The sequence below is a fragment of the Octopus sinensis genome, linkage group LG1 (genome assembly GCF_006345805.1).
Source record: "Octopus sinensis linkage group LG1, ASM634580v1, whole genome shotgun sequence".
Classification (NCBI taxonomy): Eukaryota; Metazoa; Mollusca; class Cephalopoda; order Octopoda; family Octopodidae; genus Octopus; species Octopus sinensis.
Genome location: NC_042997.1, coordinates 6,619,090 through 6,634,254, shown reverse-complemented (window position 1 = coordinate 6,634,254; position 15,165 = coordinate 6,619,090). Strand labels below are relative to the sequence as shown.

General features: G+C 32.4%; 1 long non-coding RNA gene across 1 annotated transcript in view; it reads left to right on the top strand.

Annotated features, from left to right (window-relative positions):
* LOC118765769 overlaps positions 1 to 15,165 on the top strand; it is a 718,684-nt gene that overhangs the window by 217,420 nt on the left and 486,099 nt on the right. The window contains exon 2 of the long non-coding RNA XR_005001649.1: positions 4,916 to 4,962. This is a non-coding gene — a long non-coding RNA (uncharacterized LOC118765769). The remainder of the gene's footprint in view (positions 1 to 4,915; positions 4,963 to 15,165) is intronic.

Genomic DNA, 15,165 nt, shown 5'->3' with positions numbered 1-15,165 from the left:
TATATGTTATGCTTTGTAGTAAAAAATAAGCTAAATATGTGGTCCAATGGTTGTGTTTGTTAATCTGAGGTTTTCTCCGTTTTCTGATTACTTATATATCCCTCGCTGCAGACTCAGCTGGGAACTTGGAACGTAACGGATGACCAATTATAAAATTCATTTAGATCAACAGTGAAATAAACCCTCCATATTCCCCCCTCTCTCTCTATCTAGCTAACTATATATAGATACATGTATACCTATGCACTCCTACACGTGTTATATTTGATTAAAAGTCATGCATCATTTACAATATGCATGATCTTTGTATATGCAAGTATCATCGAATACTTATCAAAGAAACGATACTGACCTTAGAACATTATGTCACAGTAACGTAATGCTTAGTGTAAATGGTAAGAGCTAAAATACAATATTGGTTTCAAATTTCAACACCAGGCTACTAATTATTGAAGAGTGTACAGTTCGATGTCGATGCTCCCTGTACTATACTTATTTATCAATACTGAATGATTAAAAGGTCAACCCGGGCAAGAGAACGGAAAATCGGGAGTGATGCTATGTACTTTGCTGGCGCAGTAACGATACTGCTAGATCACCACCTTTCACTGATGTAATATATCAAAATATTACACAATATTTTTGTAGTATTCTAAAAGTCGATCTGTAAAGTACAAGACAATGGTTATACAATGTGTGTGTGTGTATGTGTGTATTCAATCGTTAAACGGTTGCGAAATTTTGAACTTTAGAGAATCATGCTTGCATAGATACACACACACACACACACACACACACACACACACACCACACACACACACACACATACACACACACAAACAAATATATATATATATATATACCTTTTTATTAAAGGGGTGGCAATACGAGCAACAACCAGAGGAACATCAAGAAATACAAAGATAGACGAAGCACATACAAATCTTATATACTAATTTATATCTAAATTTACCATCATTTTTTTCCATTTTAATGCATATGTTTTAATATAAGGGAAGTAACTCTCTAGAAATGTCTACGATGAGTCAACGATTTAAAAAAAATTACCATCATATTTTTTCCATTTTTAATGCATTTTTTTGCTATTTTGGGGCTATAACTCTCTAAAAATGCTTTATAGTTATTTCCCTTACAAACCCGAGCAACGCCGAGCGATACTGCCAGTATACAAATAAAAATATAAATATAAATTTTGCATATAACACGTTTAAAACTGTTTTATCTCGTTACGAGATATGTAATTATTAAAATAATAGCTATTAGTCGAGGATTCGAGACAGAATATATGAATGGGAGAATTTATAAAATTGAAATAAAATAAAATAAAATAAATTAAGTGCTGAAGTGAAATGGTCCAGATGGCGCTGTCTGCATACAATTTACTATGGTGGCTGGACCGTATTGTATGCGTATATAAAGTTCCATTCAGTATCGAAGAAAACATTCCTGGGAGTATGTAAATGGCGTGTTCTGGGAATAGCCGGTATGTGATTGTATATTTGTTCATGTTTTATATGTGTTGTATAAGACATCCTGATAAGGGAGTGCCAATTTTAAGTACTGATATGTCTAATATTAATTGGCACATACCTGAAACGGCCCGTTGATGGACTTCTGTATATCTTATATTGTTGTAATCTTGTATACGTATTATATTCTATGTACTATTCCCTGGAATTTTATTCGTATTTTGATATGCCATATTTCTATTTAATTATCATTATATTTATTTCTCTTTTATTCTATCAGTTTTAAGCGTGTTATATGCAAAATTTTTAGTAAGTATTTTCATTTGTATATGATACTTATATATTACTGAATTAAATGTTTTTTTAAATGTCGGACTGTTCAGATATAAATTAGTATATAAGATTTGTATGTGTTTGGTTTATCTTTGAATTTTGTGATGTTCCTGTGGTTGTTGCTCGCATTGCATCCTCTTGGACAAGAAAGTGTATACAGCTCATTGGAGCACTTCTATTTCCAGTCCGTTGTATATCTTGAGCCTTGTTGTCACTCAAGATAAAACTTTATATTTTGTAATGTATATATATATATATATCTTTTTCTCTATCGCCACTCCTCGCACCACCCCCTTTGACACTAGCGCCCACCTGAACTCTCTCAACCTCCACCGAGGTAGGGGGACTTTAGCGCTCACTTGGAGAAACTATGGTTTAGAACAACCTCAAACGTATAGAAATATATCAGTGAGAGAGGGAGAGAGAGAGAGACAAAAACAAAACACGGGAAGGTGTAATTGAATGGGGGAGTTGTGTCAAAAACAATAAAAGAGTTAAAATAGTGCTCAGAAGTAAGGATTAGTTTTTAGGTTGAGCTAATTGGTATAAAAGTAGTAGAGCTGATTGCCTAAGGATAACCAAATCATTTAAAAGTAAAAAAAAATCTATAGAAATATAGAAATCAAAAGTTAATAAACATTAATTTAATTGATGTTTTTATTTACTCATACATTTATTTTTTACACCTAAACATTTCTATTACTGTGTTATAATGCTTAATGAATCCCTTTTGTATTTATATTACTTGTTTAATTCAGAACTTGTATTTAGTTTTTTCCATACTTACCTACTTGATTTCGGATACTTTCGGTGTGTATGAGGGCAGTGTGAAAAGGCTGTATGTGAAAAGATATTACCAGAAATGAAATTTATTGAGAGCTGTGTATAAAGGAAATCTTCCAAAATACCAATAATTTTTACTTTCTCCCACAAAAACATATATAACTATAACTAATATATGCCCATCTAGAGCGACTAATCCTAAACTGACCGAAAATTATAAACTGACCAAAAGGGAATTGAACACGACATCACTCCCTACATGTCTCCGTACGAACCCAATTCCTCCATATGGCCCACTAGACAATTTCACCCACTTTTAAAATGTGGATAATTTTATTCTAGTATATACATTTTATAAATTTTAAAACAAACACGAAAACCTTAAATTACGGAGAGGCGTGAGAATATAGGCCTGTATATGATAATTATAATTATATTTTATATATACTAATAATAAATGCTCTATTTATAGCATATATACATATATATACATGTACATGCATACGTATATATGCAATATATATATATATATATATATATATATATATATATATATATTTGTAAAAAATGAAGTTTGAAAATGCTGCTATATTATACAATTTTAAATTTTTATATATACATTATAACATGTTTCAGTTCCTGAATATATATATATATATATATATATAGATAGATAGATAATTGCGTGTGTGTGTGAATGTGCTGTGTATGTATTTATGCACGCATGTATGTATGTAATTATATAGATGTACACACAAATATACACATCCTCTATCTGACTATAGATCTCTCTCTGTCTCGTTGACTTTCCACTCTGACTGAGGTCCTGTTTACGCATTCGGATCATAGAATTGGGAAAATATTTATATGTTCTAATCAGATTTATGTTAGAGTTGTTATTTAGCTGGGCTTCTAAAAATATCATTTTCAATGAATTTCACAAGAAATACATCGGATGGAGCATTCTTGCACGTATTAAGAGGATCGCTTTTTCGTTCCAATTTCGACTTTCTTTCAATATTGTCTTTCAAATACACAGTACATATTATGATTACTTGTAATGAACTGACAGATCAGATATTTTAAAAGAACCGAAGAAAAGTATTTTCATAATCAAATATACTTAGATAGATTTTGAAGAATTATTTTCCGTGAGATTTATAAATTTCTTTATGCCTGCTAAATACCATTATTTATTTAAACCGAAGTATTTTATTCACATACAGTAGTGATCGAACTGAAATATGGCAGTAAACATTATCATATGAATTCCAGAATATTTTTCTGGCTTCATATGATAATATTTTGTTGATATGGGCGTTACTAGGATTCGTATATTCAGAGATCTGAAGCGAAATATTAATTTCAATTTTGGAGATATCCATACCACGTAAGGAATATAAAATACATATAATCAAGTAATACGTTTGTTATGCTGTTCTTTATTTTACGAAGTCAGTTTAATTTTTGTATTTTAAACTTGCTTTTATGTTTAAAATCGTTAACAATAGTCATATTGTGTGTATTATCTCAAGACTTAGGAGAATGTTTCTATTCAGAATCTCACAAAACGCCATGTTTTTGCAAAGATACGATTGAAATGCCTATATACACTCTTTACCAGATAAAATAAATCTGCTTCGAATGATTCTATTTCATTAAAAGATGAAGAAATTATTCTCTGAATTTAAACTAAAATTAGAAATCTATCTTTGTTGGTGGTGTCATGACAAAAAAAAATCTCATTCTTTGAAAAGTCCTACGAATTGAAGATTTTAAGCAATCCATTTAGTCCTTAGGCAAAAGAGTGTTAGCAAACGTATCAGTGGATACTGTTTCATGTATAAATGTTTTGTAAACTTATGGACAAGTTTGCAGGGGAATATAATTGTGTTACCAGGCCACGTTGCCAAATATGCATTAGGCACCACTTTATAAAATTTATCTGTCTGCCCATCCTTCTCTCTCTCTCTCTCTCTCTCTATATATATATATATATATATATATATATATATATATAATATATATATATATATATGTATGTATCTTTCTATAATTCTATCTATCTATCAATCTATCTGTCTATCTATCTACCTACCTACCTCCCTAGCTATCTACCTTACAACTTACCTACTTATCTACGTATATTTATATTTGCTTGACAGTCTGTCTATCTGTAATTACATACGCAAGAGTGTGTGCTATTGTGCAAATAGATAACTATATGGATAATTGCGTTGGACTGTATTGCCTTGTATTTATTTAACATAAATCTGTTTCAATGACATTATTTAAAATTTTTTTTTCAGGTTTGAGGATCATTACCACAAATAATCGCCTTCCTATTTATGCATTGGTAAGTAAATCACTCAGAGGTTTTATTTTTGTTTTAATTTTGTATATTGGTGGTTGAGTTTAATTTCAAATTCTCAGACATATTGAAAAGATAAATCTATGTGTTTGCAGGGGAACACAGTGTTGGTGCATTAATCATCAGAAAATAATTATTAACTAATTAATACTGACTAATTCCTGGCACAGAATTTTTAAAACTTATGCATTAGTCGATATACGTTGCAACAAAGTCCCGTGTCAGACCTAACATTTAATGTGTGACATTCCTTTATAAATTTAATATGTCTAGGATTAAAATGTATAAAACATCTTTACGAAAATTTGCATTCTTAAACCATCCACTTTCACCTGTTACAAAGATACATTAATTTGTTTTGATGATTGTCTGTCAGTTGCTGTATCCAATCAATAAGAAAATATTGCAAATTTTCATGGCCAATATATAATATATATAAAAGTTCAAAATACAAAAAAATCGTATTTTGATATACTGTCCATTTTATTATGGTTGCATATGAGTTGGAAACTGGAGTAACTGAAAATATAACCACCCTAACTGGAACGGCTTTTTCAATGGATCGTAATTATGATGAAACATAATTATGAAGTTAAAGACAGTTATCTCCCTACTGAATGAAGGGCTAACGAAGGCTAATAAGAACTTGGTGATGGAACATTTCTCTTATCACTAACATAGCAGTAAATAACAGCTTAGAGAGCAAGTGACACATATGTATAGACACACTGATACATATATTCATGTGTATATATATATACACATATACATTTACATGAGCATATGTTATAAATACAGATACACACGTAAATACACAGAGGTAGATATGTGTATAAATGCGTATATCACAATGAGAAAAATGTAAGCAAATAATGAAATATAGGTTTAGCTGTTTCTGCAAAATACTGTGTAGGTATGTGTATTGAAATACCTTTTTGCAAACTCTCATTGCCTTCTTTCCTGTTTTTGTATAAGCTTTGCTGCTTGTCTTCCTGCCATTAAGTCACTCGTACCGAATTTAAAAAAAACATATTTACTGTGCATTTTCGTGTGTATCGTGACTGCACACTTAAGCTGATGTCCTTTAGACTGGCCGGTTACACGTCCAACTCCGACGGAAATAAAACTCAGGACTTAAAGGAATCTAAGAAGAATGATATATAATTTTTATTACATCTTGTAATGTGAAGGAAACGGAGAATTGCAAATTAATGTTTGATAAATATTGCATAAACTGCATGAAATGCATCTAACTATCATTGTGTAACAGGTGATAAGTTATCGAAGGCAGAGTGTTTTATAAAATTAACATAATTTTGTGATATATTATGGAGCAGACCGAGAAATCTGCATTTGCCACGCAACGGTATAGACATGTTTTGAATACAGCGCATCATGTAACACGGCATCATTCCAAATATGACGGCGGTATTCCGCAATGGCATCATTTGGTAGCTGTTGCAGCAAATGGTCATCATAGTTATAATTTTTTAACTTGAAGTAAAAAGGTAGTCTTTGGTCATGTTTTTTATGAAATGGGTGGTTATGAAAAAACAGGATTTGGGGTTGTGATGCGCTGTATTGATAAACACTCTGGTGGCTTTTATTGATGTTTAAAATAAGTCTTGGAGGGGAAGAAGACAAGATTATTTTACGCTTCATACGGTGTTGCTGATAAGAAAAAAACGGCTCGTACTGTCGTGAATAGCAAGTTGGCTCGGCCACAGGAGAGAAAAAAATTGAACGTTACTGCCTGTGAATAAGTGAACAAATGAAGAATTACCCACTTAGATTTCTAAGTGGACGTGTCATACATTACACGGTGGGCATTAAAAATAATTGTGAAATTCTCAGGGTGTTCTATTTCAGTAAACTTACTTAGCCTCTCCGGTAGTATACTGATATCTGTAAAAGATTAGTTTAACATATTTATACTTACAACAGATATTGAATGAGACATTAAATGTCGAAAGGACTTCAATTTTCAATTGCAACTCGTTATTATATTTCTTTTACACTCTCTTCCAGGGAAGTTTTGTGTAACCTGTATGTCTTTCAATATATGCTCATTTAAATCGAGATATATTAGTAGGAATAATTCTATTCTTATATTAGACACATTTTGAATGTATTACTCGACATTCCCCAAAATTTGAGGGAACTCAATCTTGAAATTGATAACATGTATACTTCACTTTCTTTCCCACATATATAATATTAAAACAATATACGTTGGGAAAAGGTTGTACACAATATTATGTTCAATATCGATGAATATCATATACGCTAGTCATAATTTTTAAGTACCGTTCAACAAATTGTACAAATCAATATACATAAGAAAATCAATGGGGTATGTGTCAATATATAATTGAAATTTTCTTTATAAAAATGTTATCAAAGTACACTAAAGAGCATAGCATATCAGATAGATTATATCTAAACTATAAAATTGTTTTTTCTTTTCATTAAGCACAACAGCCAATAGGCAATATTTACCAGTAATATATTAGAGTAGATTTCACCCACGATATCTGTCTGATTTTCCAACTCCCTTTAGTTACATAGGAAAGAATTTTTGCTTGCATACGTTACAATGTCAGTAGTTAATTTGGGAAAGATCAATAGGTGAATAAAATTCATTTGATTTTGTTGTTGATGAAAGTCGTTAAATTATATCGTTTTATCTCCAAACATTAGAATAATGGAAAAATTAGATACATCAAAACAATTATAGCCTTAGAATCTTCACTATTTTGAGAACATTAAAATTTATATTGCACATATGTATTAGATAGAAGTTAGATATCAATAGAATGTGCTCATATATCATGCAACTGTCGACAAAGTCATCTACGTGATACTCATCTACCATCATAAAACAAATTTTAGTGTTGACCAATAAACGCATTCGTACTCGAATTATACAGATTGTAAACTTATTTACGTGTTAAACTGGTAAGTGTATATTTCGGGTTTTCTGGATGACAAGTATTAGTCATATATTGTATTTGCATATATGTATGTATCAGTGATTAATTGTGTTTTTATACTGGTACATTTACCAGTGTGCATAAAAAGAAAACGAATCACAGTATCCAGTCCAACAAGAAAAGTATTTTAAATGGTGAAAACGCCTCAACTGGATTATGGCTGGGAAATAACAATTTATTTTTAATACCCATCTACATTTTCAACCAGGGCCTCAAGACGGCTCCGGAACCTGGTGCATGCTTTCCTCCTTATGTGCCAGGGAAAGTTTTTAAACACTTCCTTGAATTTAGCCACGAGACTGGCCTTGTTATTGCAGACAGGACACTTTGTGTCATTGCCGCCGCGCTCCACTAATAGAACTCTGTGGGATTAAAACGCTGGGAACTAGGAGGCTAATGAAGACCTGGAAAGTATCCGACAATAACTGGAGAGAGAGCAAGTCTCTGATGCGAAACCTATGGCCTTCCAGAAGCAACTCTCACTAGCCAATGTTTGACCATGGTCTCCAGCAGCTTCTCAAAGCTGCCTCAATTGTATTTAAAACCCTGTTCGAAGATGCAGGGTGGAATGAAATCACACTCCCCAGAGCAACACTTAAAGACCACACTTTCGGGAAAGATGGTTTTCATGATGAACATGTCACGTCTTACAACATTTACTGTATTCAGTGAGCATTGAGCAGGAGTCATGGTGTCGGAAATTTGATACCAGTCGCAAATAATCATGATCCTGATAATAATTGTCCACTATTCAGATGCTTTCTCATCCTTCTTCCCCGCTAACTTTTTCTCACACACGACCATCATCCATCTGCTTTTTCCTCGCGTAATTATCTTTCTTTTCCTTCAGGCGTGTCGTATAGACTGCACGTATCCTACCGCTCCCTCCCTTTTCTATATTTTCTCTTGACAAAGAAAATATTCCTCTAGCGTTCGTTATTTTACATTCCTCTGGTCTAACGAACCTTCATGTTTGTGTGCTCAGTTTCCTTCTAAGTCTCAACTGTCCTGTTTTGTTACCAAATTTGACCCTCCGCAACTTCCAAATTTTATTTTGGAATTTGCGGAGCAAGTGCCTTCAAAGACACATAATATCGATAAGTGCTCGAAATGAGGAGTAGATTGACAGCCGGCAACTGATGAAGGTTGTTCTTTATGTTACTTGTGCTGTTTTCCATTTGCTTCTCTCGTTGTTTGCGTCTTTTTATCATTTGTTTTCGTATATCATGCTGTGTACGTTGTGTGATGTCCATTAACCACACACACACACAACACACACACACACACACATACACACATACACACACATATATATATATATACAGGGAGGGGGAGAGAGAAAGACAAACAGACAGACATAAAGTGGAAATTATAGCTAGTTACATACATATACATATATATATTTTATAAACTGACACATTCATAATATTTATATATAACTATATAAATATATGCATATAATTATGTGCTACTTCTAGTTGTTCTCGCTGGATTAAATATCAGAACTTAATCATAGTCCTACAGAAGCATTGTGCTTTTCCATCAGACCGACTGTCGTTTCATTCGATTTTACTTCTGAGACAATACATTTTAAAATGTATTATACTGAGTAGTGCAATATAGAGCATTGTTCAATTCGTTTCATCACGTCAAGTATATACTGCACACGAATATTACAATGCATTTCGTGTTACCCATGTTTCTCATATTGCACTTCGAGCAGAAAAGTGGGAATCTAAATGTTTAGGCAATTTTAGTTATGTGACACAAGTAATAGACTTTGCATAACGTGTGTGAAAAGAAATATGACCACGTTATAAATAGTGATAGCATATTTCTTTAAAAATTCTGACATGGCGCATTTATAAATATAAAAATTATTGACTTTGACTTCTGAATGTTAATATTCTAAAATTTTGCAGTGCAAAAACATTAAAATATCAATTATTTGCAAATATGTTTGCTATATTTGTATTTTTAAGACAAATATATCTGTTTAGCAGTCTGCTTTAATCTAATAAATTATATTCAGTGCAGGCTTGCGAATGCAAGTATATGAGACAAGAAAAGTCCCCGTGAGACATTGCATAGCATAAAATATCAAAAATCATAAGTTAAAGAAGCACTTTATGCCGTAACCTAATTCCATGCGTGGCAAGAGATAACAGGGAAATTAAAAACAACACAAGAGAAAAAATCAACAAAAATAAATAGTTATATTTATTGAGTTCAATTTGGCTGATCTATTCTCGACAAAGCAAATTACCTTTATATTGACTTTAATTTTCTTCTTTAAATAACATCACAAAGGCAGTCTGCAAACCGAAAGAATTTTATTGATTTTTATCAATTTAGTTTGGAATATGTATTGATGCATATGCATGTTTGCTTTCTAAGAAACAAATTTAAAGAGTCGTATTATTATCGTTACGAAAACATTTACAAAATAAAAAAAAACACTAATAATTTCAAAGCATTTCTACTTCTTTAAAGAAGCACGAATCACGCAAAAGTAAGAGGCTTTTCAATCGAGTTAAAAAGTTTCTTTGTATGAAACCTATTTCAGTGTCACAAACACGATGCCAAATATGTAAAAGAAACTATGACAAATATACATACATATTCATGCACATACATTCTTAAAAATATTGAAAGGAAATATATTTTCATATGCTCACTGAGAAATACAAACACGCACAAGGCATTTTCTCATGTAAATGTACATATACACACGTACATACACACATCACACACACACACACATATATATATATATATATATATATATATATATATATATATATATATATAATATATATATATATATATAAATCCAACACACATTATAAGAGCGCCTGCGTGTTTGTTGGCGTGTTTGTTTCTCGTTGGTAACCGACATTTTAAGCACATATTCAGAATATAGTTGACTTTTTATTGGGAAATGGTATTTTCAGATAGCCGTGGAAAGTGTATATGCCCATTTGTGAGTTCTACTATTTATTGAACTTGGAGAAATTTTGAAACAGCCCAAATATATCTTTATTTTAAATTTCGTTTTGTGGACTTCTCAGGTAAGATCATTCGTAAATATATATGATTTTTCAATTCAAAAGTGTGAAGTGCGTATTTATGTAAGAAACCAATTTTAGTGTCACAAACTCAGTGCGGTCACATGATGATCAATAAATATCTGCCACATGTCTCTCAAATCACGTTCTTAAAAGAAAAAGAAACATACAAATATCCGAAATAAAACGTTGAATGAATGTTGTGGTATATTTTACTGTAAGTCGATTTTTAAGCTGATAATATGAACTAAACAAAGCCAGCAGCAAAAGCAGATCATGGAAACAGCAGAGGGGCAAGCATTTCAAAATTGGTTTTTAGAGTATGATTCAATTTTTCGTCAGAGTTACTAGGCAATGAAAAGTTAGAGAAAATATATATCATGATAGAGTATTGAGGAGTGTGTTTATATTGCACAAGAAGCTTAAAATATCTATCAACATATTAAAATAGCTGTCAATATATATTTAAAGAGCTGAAACACTTCACTATCGTTAAGTTTTTATAAACCGTAGAAATATTTCCTGAAATGTCTTAACTGACACTGATTATTATATACACATGCTGTGACTTATTGTGCGAAAATAAAAATACGCACTTTGTTCGATTCCAGTTTGTCAGTAGAAGGCAGGAGACTCGTTATGGCATTGCTGATGCTATTGGAAGAACAACTTTGTGAATGGAAGCTGATTATTCCTGTAATAAAGGATGAAAATCTGAAGTGGAATAATCTTAAATTAGTGAAGCTAAAATTCCTCAAGTTTAGAAGAAACTAATTTGTAGCAGTAACAGTGTAAAAAAAAATGGTTTCTCCATTGAACGAAGTAGGTGGTTGTTTCGGCATAAATAATTTCTCAGAATATCATAACGCACTTCCAGGTTCTCCGCTGGCTACAGAACTGTTCTATCTCACTCTCTCCCCATCTCTCTCCCTCCTTCTAACTAAGATATTCTATCATTTGAGAACGAATTTTATTTTTCTGTAGTTCCAGGTGTATTTAATTGAAAGGCAGAAACAATATCACTTGCTTCTCTAGTCTAGAGATGGGAATCTCTCTTGTATGTCAGATTAATTGTGTTTCCTGGTATCCACTTATAATTTCTTAATACAGCTTGTATTTGTTATACCTGAGATAAATTGTGCTCCCCGAAATCCCCATATAATTCCTCAATACAGCATCACTGAATGCAACTGCTTCACATATTTCAGGTTTCAGACTTCTTAAAATGTGTAGATTCGAGTGATTCGATTTTTACAAACCAGCTGTTGATTGGGGAAAAGTGGATGTGATTCTTAAAGTATGAGGCACTGTTTAATATAAAGCTGCCAGGTAAAATCTTTACTCTTTTCGCATTTCTGTTGAATATTTTAACACATGCAAGTATCAACAGGAAATGATTGCTGTGTTCCCACAAAACAGATAATTGATTCTGTCGTACACAATCTTTCTGTGTGTACGGCATTTGCATATGAATTAATTTGTTTGATTATATCGGGGATAAAAGTAATTGAAACTTGAACAGGCAAATAAAATAAAGTCCAGATTTGTTGCTGCCTGGTGAAGGAGGAATTCTGTACAAACAATCAGTTTGCTTGTGAATTATAGAAGTGTTGTATTTTGGGGGAATTAGTAAAGGTTAAATCAATAGAATGGTGAGATGTAGAGATGTATTTCAAATATGTGATATGGTCGTTTTTTATCTACGAATATGAACAGACATTTGAAGGAAATAGATCGTGGTCGTTGTCTAGATATTTAAAAGTATAAATATGGTCACATTGTATACATATAAGGTCATTGAGTATTCAAGATTTTCTTACGTTTATTCGAAACTGTCCCAGTTTATAAGTTCGCTATTAATTACCCCCACCCCGCTTTAGTTAAATTTACAACTGGAATGAAGTAATATCAACGGAAACTAGGTGCTGTTAAACTGATTTAATGTCATTAAATTATTAGTTTCATCTATAGTATCAGATTCAATAGGCAATGAACTAATGGAGGTGCGAGATATTATAGTTCAGTGACGAATTAAACGTTCAATTCAATCACTAGATATTTCTAGGTATATTCGATATAAAGAGAACAACAATTGCAAATTGGTCCCTTACAAAACGCTTCAAGGTTTTACAACAGTTATGGAAAATCCCTTCAGTTTACGGAGTACAGTAAGAAAAGTACTATAAAATCGCACCGAAGCGAGAGTGCTTGTTGGTGGTCAGCCAAAGTGTAAGTATCTTGCAACGTCTTGTAAATGGTCACTTAAGAAAGTGGTATCTCTGAACTTCTTGAGAAAAAGTAATTACACACCCGACAGCCTTCAAGGGAGAAAGCTGTCTAAAATATGAAATTCTCTAAACTTTTCAAACTTTTGGACGTTTAATTTTAAACGAAAGATGGGTTAATAATTTTATCTAAGAACTGAAGCAATGTTTTTGACAGGCTTTCAGGCTGTATTCATCTTCTGAAATTCCTTAAAAATATTTTGGTAGAAGACAGTTATTCTATGTAACACGCAGTATTTACCTGGTACATCGAAGTAGAGAAGCAATCTTTTTAAACAGAAAGCCGAGATTGGGCAAATATTGTGCATATAATGTGAATATGCGTCTGTTCTCACTAATGTACTTGATAGTCTTTTAAGGTACGTGGCTCACAATCATACGGTTGTGAGTCCAATACCAGGCGGCACATTGTGTCTATGAGCTAGACACTTTATTTCACGTTGCTCCAATCCACTCAACTGGCGAAAAAGGAGTAAAATCTGTATTTCAAAGGGCTAGCTTTGTCACATTCTATGTATCGCTGAATCTCCTAGAGAACTACACTAAAGGTACACATGTTTTTGGAGTGCTCAGTCAAATGCACGTCAGTTCCACGAGCAGGCTGTTCCATTGATCGAATCAACTGCAACAATCGTCGTCGAACCCGCCGGACTGCCTGTAGCTGATGATCTATAGAGATTTTATTTATTTTCTTCAAATATATATATTCTCCTTGTCCTGTCTTTTGCTGTTTATATTTTGTACTGTCTTTACTGTCCTGTTTTTGTTACCAATTTTACCCTTCCGCAAAATAAATCTCAAATTTTATTTAATTTGCTTTTGCGGGAAGGATTGTTTCAACGAAATCGTGTCTCACCTTTACCTTCGAAATGCGGGGTAGATGAAACAGAGGCGGCTGAAGAAGGGAAATTTTCCTCTTGTTGTATGTCTTCTACTCTGTTTTTCGTTGTCTAAGAAAAATGTCCATTTCCTTGGTTTTGTGTTTATGTTTTCGTTTCTCATTGTGTTCAACGTTCTTTTGGTGTCCTGTACCCATATATGCATGTATATATACATATAGATGTAGGTACGTACAAATATGTATGTATATATGCATATGCTTTATTTATTCATTTGTTATTATATATATATATATATATATATATATATATATATATATATATATATATATATATAATAACTCTGCAAAACATTAGGATGCGTGTCAACATCAATATAATTGTGAACCTCTTGTACTCTTTCGAAGTTGCAGAAACGCGGACGTCTATCAGATTCAGTCTTAAGATATTTCAATGTTGTTAAGTACAAGGTACGCATCAAAAAAGGAAACATGATTCGTATAAGCAAAAGTTTGAATGAAGCACAATTTGTTACAGACAAAAATAAGAATTTCAGTTATAACATTAAAGGGGTACACAATTAGAAATTAACTAGATTTAAGAGGAGGATTAGCTAATATTCTTCAAAATATATCTTTCTTGCTAGTTGTATAGTGTGAAGTGAACGAACAGGGATAACAGAGAGGAAATCATCACACCGGATGAGGAAGCAACAAATCGATCGCACTTTAATCTGAAACATGCCTGGAAAAAAATTACCTATCCGATAAAGAATACTATGCTTCATATGATTCCGCTAGCTATAATGTCTTGGTGAGACAGCGTTGATTCCGACTCATGTAGCTTGTAAATGGTTAACTATTTGTCTGCCATCGTTGGTGAAATGACAAAAGAAAAAATACTCAAGAACAAATATATCACTGGCTGCGTCATGACCGATATAGTTCAGGTTTCTTTTGTATTATTATCTATGATTTTAGTGCATTGCAATATCAATTGATAT